Raw genomic sequence first — 15,491 nt, 5'->3', positions numbered from 1 at the left:
TTTAGCCAGTACTTGAAGCAGCTGCCAATATAGACTAAATTTATTCAACAGATAGTTCTTGCCTGCATACTATGTGCCAGGGTTTTCTAGACGCTAAGATAAAATAATGTGCAAGACAGACAGAGCCTCTGTTCTTAGAGATCTTAGTCTGTAAGTGGTAACAAAGGAGAAAATAGGTAAAAGTATGCTGCACCTGAGGAACCTTAAGTCGTCATCAATGACTTAAGAAAGTGGCAAAGGAATATGGAAGAGAAAATTGACCAGAATTTTTACTTTTATCATTATACTTTATTATCTAAATTATAACCTTTTGATATTAAGCTAACTAAACTGATATGAACACATGGCAAACCCTTCCTTCCTCACCTTTCTGTGTTTACACTTCCTGATGCTGCCAGTCAGTTAGAGATCATAACTTCACATAACCTTACAAAGGTAAGGACTTTTCTTTGTAGCTAAGTTCCCTTGCTAGAACCTCTAAACAAATAAAGTCATGTGCCGCATGACATTTCAGTCAACAATCACCACAGATACAGGGGTGGTCCTATAAATTATAATACTCTGTTTTTGCTGTATCTGTTCTATGTTTAGATTTATGTTTAGCTACACAAATACCATTTTGTTACAGTTGCTTATTTAGTACAGTAATGTGTGGTACAGGTTTGTAGGCTAGGAGCAACAGGCTATGATATATAATCTTGGTGTGTAGTAGGCTATACCATCTAGGCTTCTGTAAGTACACTCTGTGATGTTCGCAAACCAACAAAATTGCCTGATGACACGTTTCTCAGCACTTTTCCCCATTGTTATGTGATGTATGACTGTATTCCACTTCCAACTGCAGGAAACTTATTCAGACTCCCAGCATATGTATTTGTGACAATAATAATAATATGTGACTTTGTTGATTACTTACCCTGTTCTAAGCACGTTACATACATTATCTCAGTTACACCCTAAAACTTCATGACCTTAAGTGGCAGAGACAGCAAACTGTGTCCTTTCCCCCTTGAGCACAGAGTTAGACCACATTTCCCAGCCTCCTTTGCAATTAGTTGGGATCTTGTGACTGACTTCTGTCCCAGAGAATGTGGACAGAAATAATGAAAGCCATTTAAGTCTTGACCCATAAGGCCTCAAAAACCTCCTACACATGCTCCATATTCTCTTTCTTTCCCTTCTTACAGGCTGAATGAAGACTTCAGAGAATCTAGAGGAGGTCAATACCACAAAATGTAAGAAGCCTGGGGTCACAGATGAATTCTTGGAGGAATGCTGCCCGTGAGAACTGCATGACCAGAAACATAAATTATGCTGCCGAGCGCAGTGGCTCATGCCTGTAATCCCAGCACTTTGGGAGGCTGAGGCGGTGGATCACCTGAGGTCAGGAGTTAGAGACCAGCCTGACCAACATGGCGAAACCCTGTGTCTACTAAAAATACAAAAATTAGCCGAGCATGGTGGCATACGCCTATAATCTCAGCTACTCAGGAGGCTGAGGCAGGAGAATTGTTTGAACCCTCGGAGGCAGAGGTTGCATTGAGCCAAGATTGTGCCGCTTCACTCCAGCTTGGGCGAAAGAGCAAAACTCTGTCTCTAAATAAATAAATCCCCTGAGATTTTTGATGCTGTTTGTTACAGTAATCAGCTACCCTACCTAATACACTTCTTTTCTCTCCATTTTACTGATAAAGAAATTAAAGCTTAGGAAAGGTAAGTAACTTGCTTAAGCTTGCTCAGCTGTTAGGTTGGGGAAGTAGGATTAGAGCTCAGGTCTACCTAACTTTACAGCTGGGCTCTCACTGCTTGTGTTCCTCGTGGAACTATTTCATGTACTTCTAAAATTTTCATAAAAATTCCATATGGCCCTTTAGTACAAACTGCTACATCTAGCATGGCTACAAAAACAATAATCAGGGTAATCTCCAGCTTCTCTAACAGGTATGAGGCTCTCTTACTATCTTTAACACATTCCTGCCACACTTTCCTTTCTTTCAGATATATTACTTTAAAAATTTCAAAGTAACAATATGTTTGGACTTTTTTAGTTATTCGGAGATGATGTCTAGACGGGTTGTTAAATACAACCCGTCCCTTGAAAGGGAAAATTAACCAAACCTTGACCCTGAATCATCATAAAAAACTCTAATTAGGCATGGTACAGTGCCTCAACTGTAATTCTGGCACTTTGGGAGGCCTCAGTGGTAGGATCACTTGAGTCCAAGAGTTAGAGACCAGCCTAGGCAACATAGTGAGACTCCTTATCTACCAAAATTTTAAAAACTTAGCCAAGTGTGGTGGTGTGCAGCTATAATACCAGCCACTTGGGAGACTGAGGCAGGAGGATAGCTTGGGCCCAGGAGCTTGAGGTTATAGTGAGCTAAGATTGGGCCACTACACTCCAGCTTGGGCAACAGAGTGAGCCCCTGTCTCAAACACACATACACACACACACACACACACACAACCTCTCTATGAAGTAGAACAAAATTAGTACACATGAGATGTTAACATACCTGGGGGCCATTTTTCTCTGTAACCTAAGAGGATGAATCAAGTAAAAATGTGTTAGAACATGCAACATTGAACTAAAATGAAATCAGAAGCTTAATGCTAATGTTAATATTGGGATATTGAATTTTGACCAATAGGTATCAGAAAAATGAAGGATATTTATTAATTCATTTCAAGTAATGGGAGATATACTGGATTTGGAGTCAGACACATTAGATCTTGAACTTAGGTTCAAAACTCTGGGCAAGTTACTCACTTTCTAATACATAACACAGGGATTATAGTAAATATCTTGCAGATTTCCTGTTAGGATTAACATAATGTATACAAAAAAACTAGTAAAATGCTTGACACACAGTTGTCACTCCATAAATAGGATTAATCAACATTTACCCAGGATTTGCTATGAGCAAAGCACTCTGCTACATTCTCAGGATACAGAGATGACTTAGACAAAATGCCAACACAGTATGTTAAGTACTATGATAGAGGTGTTGCATACAGTATTAAAAGAACAGAGAAAAGGAACCCTGAATTCTGCTTGGAGCAATCAGTGAGGATTTCCCAGGGGCATAAATTGCCATGTCCTTTATATGTTTATCCTTTTAGCTTTGCATCTTTATCCTCTTGGCTATTTTATTCCCCCTCTTCTGGAGTAAGGTCCTTGATTGTTAATGAACACCTTTGTCCTTTACTCATGGTATTCCTAAGGCATTCGACAACAAATACGGGACCAATTCTTCATACAGCAGTAAGGTTGAACAAACCCTACCCAAATTAAAGGGGGAAAAGACACTTGATTATATAAGGAAGACCTAAATGGATTATGGCACATGCTTTCATTGTCCACTTTTGAAAACCTGGGACTATGGCTTTGAAATGCCTTGTGAACTCTATAATAATTTTTGTCTTAGTGTCTGTCTGCATTGCAGTTACTAGATAAATGATCATCAGAGTCTTAGATGCTGCTGCACATCCATTGTTAAACTAGATAATTTACAGATGATCATTCAACAAAAGGAATGAGAAGGTTTCATAAAGAGGTCAAAAAAACTACCATGAAAAACTCAATATACCATTGCAACTTATTAAATAGCAATGTAAATCTGGACTGATCATGTTCCAGGTAATAATGGTATTTCTTCCAGCTTGGGTTGAAGATTGGCTGAAAGAAAGGAGACTGAGAAATGAAGCAAAAACTATAATGATTTGCAAAATGAATCAACTGTACCATTCCATGACATGCAACACAAACACAAAATTGAAGCCCTTATTGTTCTAACGCCAACTTGCTTAGAGACTTACAAGTTAAACCACAGATGAACTGATTTAATGTAACTCTGCACACGCATATGTTCTATAGCTCATCTAGTTAACAAATTTAAACCAATCTCTGCACTGGCTACTAATGTCAGCCATAAATCCCCCCATGATTAACACCAGCCTCCTCTCAAATCCTGTAAGTAATACCTTTTCCTAACTCCCCCTTTTGAGACATTACTAAAATTTTGTTATGGTGATGCTTCTCCTTATTAGTAACTTTAATAAATCCAGATTTTTATAATTAGCAGGTTTTCTCATGGTTTTTGTATGGAGATGGCAGGCTAAATTGTGTCCCCTCCCTGCCAAAGATGGCAGGTCCTAATGCCTGAAACCTATGGCTATATTTTACATGGTAAAGAAATGTTGGCTAGGTACAGGGTTCACGCCTATAATTCTAGCACTTCGAAAGGCTGAGGCAGGTGGATCACTTGAGGTCAGGAGTTCGAGACCAGCCTGGCCAACATGGTGAAACCTCATCTCTCCTAAAAATACAAAAATTAGCCAGGCATGGTGGCACACACCTGTAATCTTAGCTACTCGGGAGGCTGAGGCAGGAGAATCACTTGAACCTGGGAGGTGGAGGTTGCAGTGAGCTGACATCCCACCACTGTACTCCAGCTGGGTGACAAAACGAGACTGTGTCTCAAAAAAATAAATAAATAGAAATACAAAAATTAACTGGGCATGGTGGTGCATGCCTGTAATCCCAGCTACTCAGGAAGCTGAGGCACAAGAATTTCTTAAACCCAGGAGGCGGAGGTTGCAGTCAGCCATGATTGTGCCACTGCACTCCAGCCTCGGTGACAGAGCAAGACTCCGTCTCAAAAAAGAAAAAGAAAAAAAAAGAAATGTTGCATTGCAGATTTAATAAAGTTTAGGATGGGGAGATTATCCTGGCTTATCTGGGTGGGACCAATGTAATCACAGGGTACTTATAAGAAGAACACAGGCAATCAGAGGGAGGAAAAGGCTATGTAATAACAGAAGTAGAGATAGTGATATCACCTCAATCCAAGGAATGCCAGTCACACCTAGAACCTGAAAGAAACAATGAATAGATTCCCTTTGGAAACTAGAAGGAATCATCCTTGTCCACATCTTGTGTTTGGTCCCACTAGACTTATTTTAACACTAACATAAAAGAAGGTAACTTCTGGAGGTTAGAAGTCTAAAATCAGATAAAATAATAAATTTCTATTGTGTTAAACCACTATGTCTGTGGTCATTTTGTTGCAGCAACAAGAGGAAACTAATACAGGGAGATTTGGCAGCAATTTGCAAAGTACATTCTTGTTGCTGTGTAGAGAATGGAATGTAAAATAAGAATAGAAGCAAGAAAAATAGCTAAGAAGGAATTGTTGTAGACCAGAAGAGCAGTGATCTGACTTAAATTAGGGTGGTAGGCATGGAAGTCAAAAGAAGTAGATAGATATATGTTGAATAGAGAATCAACAGAATTTGCTGGTGGATTGAATGGTAGAAAGTAGAATCTGGGTACAGTTGCTCAAGTAAAGACTATGAAAGGATGACTCTTAGGATTTTGGACTGAATAACTGTGTGAATGGAGAATAAGGACAGACGAAGTTGGAAGGAAGATAGCTTATATGCCACAATTAAAAAGAGCCTGGATATTGTCCTGAAGGCAAGAAGAAGATTGAAAGATTCTAAAGACAGAAATGATACGAGAACTAACTGATCTTTGTGGAACCTCTCATACTTGAAATTCAATTAGTCTTTTAAATGATCCCCTGAGCCAGAAACCAGGATTCCATCTCCTTCCTCTACCTGTATAATGTTTTGGTTTTTAGTTCAATTACAGCCTTGTTATGAGATATCAAGAAAGTTTTGGACAGCTAAATTTTACATTTTATGGTCTTCATTAGGCCTAATTCACAGTGGGATTACAGAAGATTAGAAAACAAAAAGCTCATAAAAATAGTTGTACTCCTTTATAACACTTATCCCAAGGGCAAGATCAAAATAAAACTAGCTGGTAGATAGAGTATGATAGTGGCATTAGAAATAAGGAGAAGGCTATTGATTCTAGAGGTGAAAATGCATAGGAGTTGGCAAAGAGATTGCATGAAATGGATTAAGGAGAATGCAAATTTTAGGTTGATTCCTAAGTTTCCAGTTGTATCAGGATGCTATTCACTAAAAAGGAGAATCCTGGAGCAGGGGGAAGTTGGAAAGGTAGCAGGGAAAGAATGTTGTATTCAGTTTGAACATACTGATTTTTTTAATTAATAAACTTTTTTTTTTTAGAGAAGGTTTAAATTCACAGAAAAATTGAGTGGAAAATACGGACAGTTCCCACATAGCTCCTGTCCCAACACATGCACAATCTTCACCACTGTGGACATCAGGTGCCACAATGGTACATTTGTTACGATCAGTGAACCTACATTGACACATCATTGTCACTGAAAGTCCATTGTTTACATTAGGGTTCAGTCTTGGAGTTGTACATTCTATGGGCTTTGACAAATGTATAACATGTATCCACCATTATAGAATCATACAGAATAGTTTTACTGACCTAAAAATTCTCTGTGCTCTGCCTATTTATCTCTCCCTTCCCCAACCTCTGGCAATCATTGATTTTTCACTGTCTCCATAGTTTTGCCTTTTCCAGAATATCATATAGTTGGAATCATACAGTATACACCCTTTTAAGATTGGCTTCTTTCACTTAGTAATATGCAAGTAAGATTCCTCAATGCCTTTTCCTCAATTGCGAAATAGCTCATTTCTTCTTAGCACTAAATAATATTTTGTTATCTAAGTATACCACAGTTTACTTATCCATTCACCCACTGAAGGACATCTTAGTTGCTTCCAAGTTTTGGCAATTATTAATAAAGCTGCTATAAACATCTATGTGCATCTTTCTGTGTGGACATAAGTTTTCTTTTCCTTTTTTCCTTTTTTTTTTTTTTTTTTTTGAGACCGAGTCTTGTTCAGTTGCCCAGGCTGGAGTGCAATGGAGCCATCTGGGCTCACTGCAACCTCTGTCTCCTGGGTTCAAGCGATTCTCCTGCCTCAGCCTCCCAAGTAGCTGGGATTACAGGCACCTGCCATCATGCCCAACTAATTTTTGTTTTTTTGTAGAGACAGGGTTTCACCATGTTGGCCAGGCTAGCCTCAAACCCTTGACCTCAGGTGATCCGCCTGCCATGGACTCCCAAAGTGCTGGGATTATAGGCGTGAGCCATTGCACCTGGCCGAACGTAAGTTTTCAGTTCATTTGGGTAAATACTAAAGAGCACAATTGCTAGAGTGTATGGTAAGAATACGTTTGTTTTGTGAGAAACTGCCAAACTCTCTTCCAAAGGGGCTCCACCATTTTGCATTCCCACTGGCAATGGATGTGAGTTTCTGTTGCTACACATCCTCTTCAGCATTTGGTATTTAGTGTTCTGAATTTTGGGTCATTCTAATAGGTTTGTAGTGGTATCTCGTTGTTGTTTTAATTTGGATCTCCCAATGACATATGATGTTGAACATCGTTTCACCTGACTACTTACCATCTGTGTATCTTCTTTGGTGAGGTGTCTGGTCAGGTATTTTGCTCATTTTTAAATTAGCCTGTTCATTTTCTTATTGTTGAGTTTTAAGTATTCTTTGTATGTTTTGGATAACAGTCCTTTATCAGATGTTTATTTTGCAAATATTTACTCCCAGTCTATTGTTTATCTTATTCAATTTTACATTGTCTTTCACATAGTAGAAGTTTTTCAATTTTTTTTTCTTTTCTTTTCTCTTTTTTGTAAGACGGGGTCTCACTCTGTCACCCAGGCTGGAGTGCAGTGGCACAATCAGGGGTCACTGCAGCCTTGACCTCCTGGGCTCAAGTGATTCTCCTGCCTCAGCCTCCCTAGTAGCTGGGACTGCAGGCATGTGCCACCATGCCTGGCTAATTTGTTTATTTTTTGTAGAGATGGGGTTTCACTATGTTGCCCAGACTGGTCTCAAACTCGTGACCCCAAGCAATCCTCCTGCCTTGGACTCCCAAAATACTGAAATTACAGACATGAGCCACCATGCCAGGCCAAGTTTTTCAATTTTTTTTTTTTTTTTTTTTTTTTTGAGACGGAGTCTCGCTCTGTCACCCAGGCTGGAGTACAGTGGCCGGATCTCAGCTCACTGCAAGCTCTGTCTCCCAGGTTTATGCCATTCTCCTGCCTCAGCCTCCCGAGTAGCTGGGACTACAGGCGCCCGCCACCTCACCCGGCTAGTTTTTTTTGTATTTTTAGTAGAGACGGGGTTTCACCGTGTTAGCCAGGATGGTCTCGATCTCCTGACCTCGTGATCCGCCCGTCTCGGCCTCCCAAAGTGCTGGGATTACAGGCTTGAGCCACCGCGCCCGGCCTAAGTTTTTCAATTTTAATGAAGTCCAGCTATCAATTATTTCATGAATCATGCATAGAGTTGAATCTAAAAAGTCACTGCCATACCCAAGGTCATTTAGGTTTTCTCCTTTGTTATCGTGCGGGACTTTTATAGTTTTGTGTTTTACATTTAGGTTTGCTGTGGTATGAATGTTCGTATCCACTCCCCAAAATCTTAACCCCCAAAATGATGGTATTAGGAGGTGGAGCCTTTGAGAGATCATTAGGTTACTGTGGGTGGAACTCTCATTAATTGGATTAGTACCCTTATAAAAGGCCCAGAGAAATTCCTTCCTCCTGCCATGTGAAGGCACAGTGAAAAAACAGTGATCTGTGAATTAAGAAGTGAACCTTCACTAGACATCAAATCTGCCGATGTCTTGATCTTTGATTTACTACTCTCCAGAACTGCAAGAAATAAATTTCTGTTATAAATAAGCTACCCACTCTATAGTAATTTATTAGAGCATCCTAAATAGATTAAAGACAAGGTCTATGATCCATTTTTAAAATCCTTGATGCTGATTCTAGAGTGTGATCCATTTTGACTTAATTTTTGTGAAAGGTATAAGGACTATGTCTAGATTCTTTTTTTTTTTTTTTTTGCATGTAGATGTCTAGTTGTTCCAACAAAACTTACTGAAAAAACTATCTTTTCTCCATTGAATTGCCTTTGCTCTTTTGTCAAAGATCAGTTGACTATGTTTATGTGGGCCTATTTCTGGGCTATTTTGTTCCATTAATCTCTTTGTCTATTCTTTTACCAATACCATGCTGTCTTTTTTTTTTTTTTTTTTTTTTTTTTTTGAGACTGAGTCTGGCTCTGTCGCCCAGGCTGGAGTGCGGTGGCCGGATCTCAGCTCACTGCAAGCTCCGCCTCCCGGGTTCACGCCATTCTCCTGCCTCAGCCTCCCGAGTAGCTGGGACCACAGGCGCCCGCCACTTCGCCCGGCTAGTTTTTTGTATTTTTTAGTAGAGACGGGGTTTCACCGTGTTAGCCAGGATGGTCTCGATCTCCTGACCTCGTGATCCGCCCGTCTCGGCCTCCCAAAGTGCTGGGATTACAGGCTTGAGCCACCGCGCCCGGCCCATGCTGTCTTGATTACTGTAGCTTTATAGTAAGTCTTGAAATCAGGTAGTGTCAGTATTCTTCTTCTGTTCGTCTCCTTCAACAGTGAGTTGGCTGTTCTGGGTCTTTTGCCTCTCCATATAAACTTCACAGTTAGTTTGTCAGTATCCACAAAGAACATGCTAGGATTTTGATTGGGATTGCATTGGGAAGAACTAGCATCTTGATGACATTGAGTCTTCCTATCCATAAACATAGAATACTCCTCTATTTTTTCAGTTACGTAATTTATTTGTAGTCTTCCTCATATAGACCTTGTACATATTTTGTTAAATCTATACCTATTTTATTTTGGGGATGTGCTAATGTAAACAGTAATGTGTTTTCAACTTCAAATTCTACTTGTTTTTTGCTAATATATAGGCAAGTGGTTGATTTTTGTATATTAACATTGTATCCTACAACCTTGTTATAATAGCTTATTAGTTCCAGGAGTTGGTTTGGTTGATTCTTTCGGATTTTCTGCATAGATGATCATGTCTTCTGTAAACAAAGCCAGTTTAATTTCTTCCTTCCCAATCTGTATACCTTTTCTTTTTTTTATTTTAATGCCTTAGCTAGGACTTCTAGTACAATATTGAAAAGCAGCGGTGAGAGGACATCCTTGACTTGTTCATGATCTTAGTGGGAAAGCTTCAAGTTTCTCAGTGTTACGTATGAAGTTAGCCGTAGGGTTGTTGTAGATGTTCTTTATCAAGCTAAGGAAGTTTCCTTCTATTCCTAGTTTCCTGAGAGTTTTTATCATGAATGGTGTTTGGTTTTGTCAAGTACTTTTTCTATATGTTTATATGATAATGTGAGCTTTCTTCTTTAACCTGTTGATGTGGTAGGTTACACTGATTGATATTTGAATGCTGAACCAGCCATGAATACCTGGAATAAGTCCCACTTGGTCATGTTTTATAATTTTTTATACATACTTTGATTCAATTTACTAATTTTTTGAGGATTTTTGCATCTATATCATGAGAGATACTGGTCTATCATTTTCTCATGAGGTTCGTCTGATTTTGGTATTAGAATTCTGCTGGCCTCATGGAATGAGTTAGGAAGTATTCTCTGCTTTTATCTTCTGAAGGAGATTGTAGAGAATTGACCTATTTTTTTCCCTTAAGTATGTGTTAGAATTCACCAGTGAACCCATCTTGGCCATGTTCTTCGTGTTTCAGAAGGTTATTATTGGTATCATTTTGTAAATACATCTAGGCCTATTCAGATGGTCTGTTTTTTTCCTGTATAAGTTTTTGTAGACTATGTCTTTCACAATTCTTTTTCTTTTTTTTTGAGACAGAGTCGCACTCTGTCGCCCAGGCTGGAGTGCAGTGGCGCGATCTCGGCTCACTGCAACCTCTGCCTCCCGGGTTCAAGCGATTCTCCTGCCTCAGCCTCCCAAGTAGCTAGGATTACAGGCATTTGCCACCATGCCCGGCTAATTTTTGTATTTTTAGTGGAGATGGGGTTTTGCCACGTTGGCCAGACTGGTCTCGAACTCCTGACCCCGTGATTCACCTGCCTCGGCCTTCCAAAGTGCTGGAATTATAGGTGTGAGCCACCACTCCCAGCCTCACAATTCTTAAGTTACTCCATTTCATCTAAGTTATCACATTTGTGAGCATAGAGTTGTTCATAATGTTCCTTCCTTTTAATGTCCCTTCTTTCATCTCTGATATTAGTAACTTGTGTCTTCTCCTGTTTTTTTCTTAGCCTGGTTAGAGGTTTATTGATTTTATTGATCTTTTCAAATAATCAGCTTTTCATTTTTTAAATTTCTCTCTATTAATTTCCTGTTTTCCATTTCATTGATTTTTGCTCTAATTCTTGTTATTTTCTTCTGCTCACATTAGACTTAATTTGCTCTTATTTTTGTCATTCCCTAAGGTGGTGGCTTAGGTTATTGATTTTTAGATCTTTCTTCTTTTGTAGCATATGCATCCAGTGCTATAAATTTACCTCAAAGTACTCCTTTTGCTGTATCCCACAAATTTTGATAAATTATATTTTCATTTTCATGCAGTTTAAAATATTTTTAAAATTTATCTTGAGTTTTTTTTTTTTTTTTTTACTCGTGTTATTTAGAAGTGTTTTGTTTAATATCCAACTATTTGGGATCTTCCCACCTTCTATCACTGATTTCTAGTTTAGTTCCATTTGGCCTGAGAGCAGATATTGGAAAATTTTTATTCTTTTAAATTTTTTAAGGTGTATTTTATGGCCCAGAATATGGTCTTTCTTGACAAATACTTTACATGAGCTTGAGAAGGATATATAATCTGTTTTTGTTGGATAAAATGGTCTGTAGATGTCAGTTATATCTAGTTGAGTGATAGTTTTGAGTTCAACTATATCCTTGCTGATTTTCTCCCTGCTGGATCTGGTTATTCCTAATAGAGGAGTGTTACAGTCTCTAACTACAATAATGGATTCATGTATTTCTCTTTGTAGCCGTATCCATTTTTGCCTCACATATTTTGATGGTCTACTGTTAGGCACATATAAGTTAAGTATTGTTATGTCTTCTTGGAGTATTGACCCCTAAAGGGGATAAATCATTATGTAATGCTCCTCTTTATCCCTGATAATTTCCTTGCTCTGAATTCTGCCCTGTCTGAAATGAATAGTAGCTACTCCTATATTTTGATTAGTGTTAGCATAGTATATTTTTCTATATCACTTCATTTTTAATATGTATATTTCTTTATATTTAAAGTAGGTTTTTTGTAGACAGCATATAGTTGGAGCTTGGTTTTTGATCCACTCTGACAAGGTGTGCTTATTTTTTGCTTGCTTGTTTGTTTCTTTGAGACAGTCTCACTCTGTTGTCCAGGCCAGAGTGCAGTGGTGCAATCACGGCTCACTGCAATCTCTGCCTCCCAGGTTCAAGCGATTCTCCTCCCTTGGCTTCCTGAGTAGCTGGGATTACTCAGGCATGCACCACCATGGCCCCGCTAATTTTTGTGTTTTTAGTAAAAACTGGTTTTCTCCATGTTGGCCAGGCTGGTCTCCAACTCCTGGCCTCAAGCAATCTGCTGGCCTCAGCCTCCCAAAGTGCTGATATTAAAGGTGTGAGCCACTGAGCCTAGTCTGACAAGGTGTGCTTAGGCCACTGATGTTTACAGTAATTATTAATATAGTTGGGTTAATATCTACCATATTTGTTTTTGTGTTCCATTTATTGCCCTTATTCTTTGTTCCTATTTTTGTCTTCCACATGTTTTCTGCCTTTGTGGTTTTAATTGAGTGTTTTATGTGATTCTGTTTTCTGTCCTTTCTTAGCATATTGATTGATTATACTTGTTTTGCTTTTACTTTTGTAAGTGATTGCACTAGTGTTTGCTATATACATTTACAACTAATTCAAGTCTACTTTCAGATAACACTATACCACTTCACAGGTAGCACAAGTACCTTATAATAACAAAGTATTCCTAATTCCTCCCTCCTATCACTGATATTACTGCTGTCATTTATTTCACTTATCCATAGGTATACATAAGCATGTATATGTAATATACATATATGGTCAAATACATTGTTACTATTAATATTTTGAACAAAATGTTACATTAGAAAAATTAGGAATAAGAAAAATAAAATTCCCAAAGCTCTTCCTTTCTTTATATAGTTGCAAGTTTCTTACCTATATCATTTTCCTTCTCTTGAAAGAATTTCTTTTAGAATTTCTTGCAGGGCAAGTCTACTGGCAGCAAATTCCTTTCATTTTTGTTTGTCTGAGAAAGTCTTTATTTATTCTTCACTTTTTTTTTTTTTTTTTGAGATAGAGTCTTGTTCTGTCACCCAGGCTGGAGTGCAGGAGCATGATCTTGGCTCACTGCAGCCTCTACCTCCCAGGTTCAAGTGATTCTTCTGCCTCAGCCTCCTGAGTAGTTGGGACCACAGGCACACACCACCATGCCCGGCTAATTTTTTTGTATTTTTAGTAAAGGTGGGGTTTTACCATGTTGGCCAGGCTGGTCTCAAGTTCCTGACCTCAACTGATCTGCCTGCCTTAGCCTCCCAAAGTGCTGGGATTATAGGCATGAGCCACCATACCCAGCTCTTCTTTACTTTTGAAGGATAATTTTGCAGGGTACAGAATTCTAGGTTGCTGGTTTTTTTCCTTTCAACACTTTAAATATTTTGCTCCACTTCATTCTTGTTTGTATGGTTTCTGAGGTGAAGTCAGATGTAATTATAGGTAAGGTGTTTTTACCCTCTAGCTTCTTTCAAGATTTTTTCTTTATTTTTGATTTTCTGAAGTTTGAATAAATATGCTTAGTATAGTTTTGGTGGGCATTTATTTTGCTTAGTGTTCTCTGAGCTTCTTGGGTCTGTGGTTTGGTGTCTGACATTAATTTGGGGAAATTATTGCTTCAAATATTGCTTTAGTTCCTCTCTCTCTTTCTTCTCCTTCTGATATTTCCAACCTGTAAATTCCACTTTTTGTAGTTGTCTTACAGTTCTTGGATATTCTGTTGTGGGTTTCTTTTCTCCAGGAATTTTTTTTCTCTTTTTCTTTCATTTTTGGAAGTTTCCTTGTCACGTCCTCAAGCTCAGAGATTCTTCCCTCAGCCCAGTCCAGTCTACTAAGGAGTTCATCAACGGCATTCTTTATTTCTGTTAGTGTTCTTGATCTCTAGCCTTTCTTTCTGACTTTTTCTTAGAATTTCCATCTCTCTGCTTATATTTTTCCATCTGTTCTTAAATGTTGTCTACTTTTTACATTAGAGTCCTTAACATATTAATCATATTTGTTTTAATTCTCAGTCTGATAATCCCATAATCCATGCCGTATCTGAAACTGGTTCTGATGCTTAAGTTTCTTCAAACTTGTTTTTTGCCTTTTAGTGTGCTTTGTATAGTACTATTTTGTTGGAATCTGGACATAATAACTAGGTGAAAGAAATCCCGGTAAACAGGCCTTTAGTGATAAGGTTTGGGTAAAGTGGTAAGGTTTGGGGGGATGAAAAGCATTCTATAGTCCAATGATTTGATTCCAGTATTTTCTGAGCATGTGTACTTCCAGTCCTCCAGATAGGTTAGGCACTGAGAGTTTAGTCCCCCAGTAGGTTAGGCTCTTGTGGTATCATATAAAATACAATAATCTTGTGTATAATACAAAAATATATTTGGTCTGTTCCTGTCTTCTGGCACAGAACTCCTAAAACCTTTGGAATTTCCCTTGGAATGATAGGAGTGCCTTTGTTATTCATAACGAGCCCCTCTCCACCATGTCTATATTTATACAAATAAGGTGGCTTAGGGTGGGGCCCTTAGATGGCCTCAGGATAGAACTGGTCTCTAGAAAGAACAAGTGATTAGAGGGTGAGAATTTTCAGCCCCACTCATCAACCTCTGGGGAGGGAATGGGGACCTGGAGATTGAGCTCTATCAAAACTCTTGAACAATGAAATTCAGAGAGCTTCTGAATTGGCGAATACATCCATGTATTGGAAGGGTGGTGCATTCTAATTCCACAGGAACTGAAGTTTCTGAGCTCAGGACCATTCCAGACCTTGCCCTGTGCATTTCTTTATCTGGTTGTTCACTTGTGTCCTTTATATTAAACCAGTAAATATAAGTAAAGTGCCTTCCTGAGTACTGTGAGCCATTCTAGCCAATTACTGAACCTGAGGAGGGGCTCATGGGAACCCCATATTTATTTATTCTTTTATTTTATTTATTTTGGGATGGAGTTTTGCTCTGTCACCCAGGCTGAAGTGCAGTGGCGCGATCTCAGCTCACTGCAACCTCTGCCTCCCAGAAAGAACCCCATATTTATAGCCAATCAGTCAGATGTATGAGTGCCCAGGGACTTCTGATAGGCATTTTAAATGGAGGAGGTCTTGAGAGATTGAGCCCTTAACTCTATGGCGCCTGAAGCCAACTCCAGGTAGTTAGTGTCAGAATTGAATGGAATTTGTTGGCATCCAACTGGTATCCAGAGAATTGGAGAATTGGTTGCTGGTGTTGGAAAAAAAATCCACTCAGATAAAATAGTTTCCCATGATGGTAGACCTTGTTAAGAAAGAAGTGCTCTATCATATTTAAAAATGGTTCCTTTTTCTCTTCCCCTGCAAGAAGCATGAGGAATTGTTCTCCAGTATTGACTGTGTGTACCTGGTAGAGCTTCAGGA

The sequence above is a fragment of the Papio anubis genome, chromosome 12 (assembly GCF_008728515.1).
Source record: "Papio anubis isolate 15944 chromosome 12, Panubis1.0, whole genome shotgun sequence".
In the NCBI taxonomy this organism is placed as follows: domain Eukaryota; kingdom Metazoa; phylum Chordata; class Mammalia; order Primates; family Cercopithecidae; genus Papio; species Papio anubis.
The sequence above is the reverse complement of the archived record's forward strand: the minus strand, read 5'-3'. Positions refer to the sequence as shown.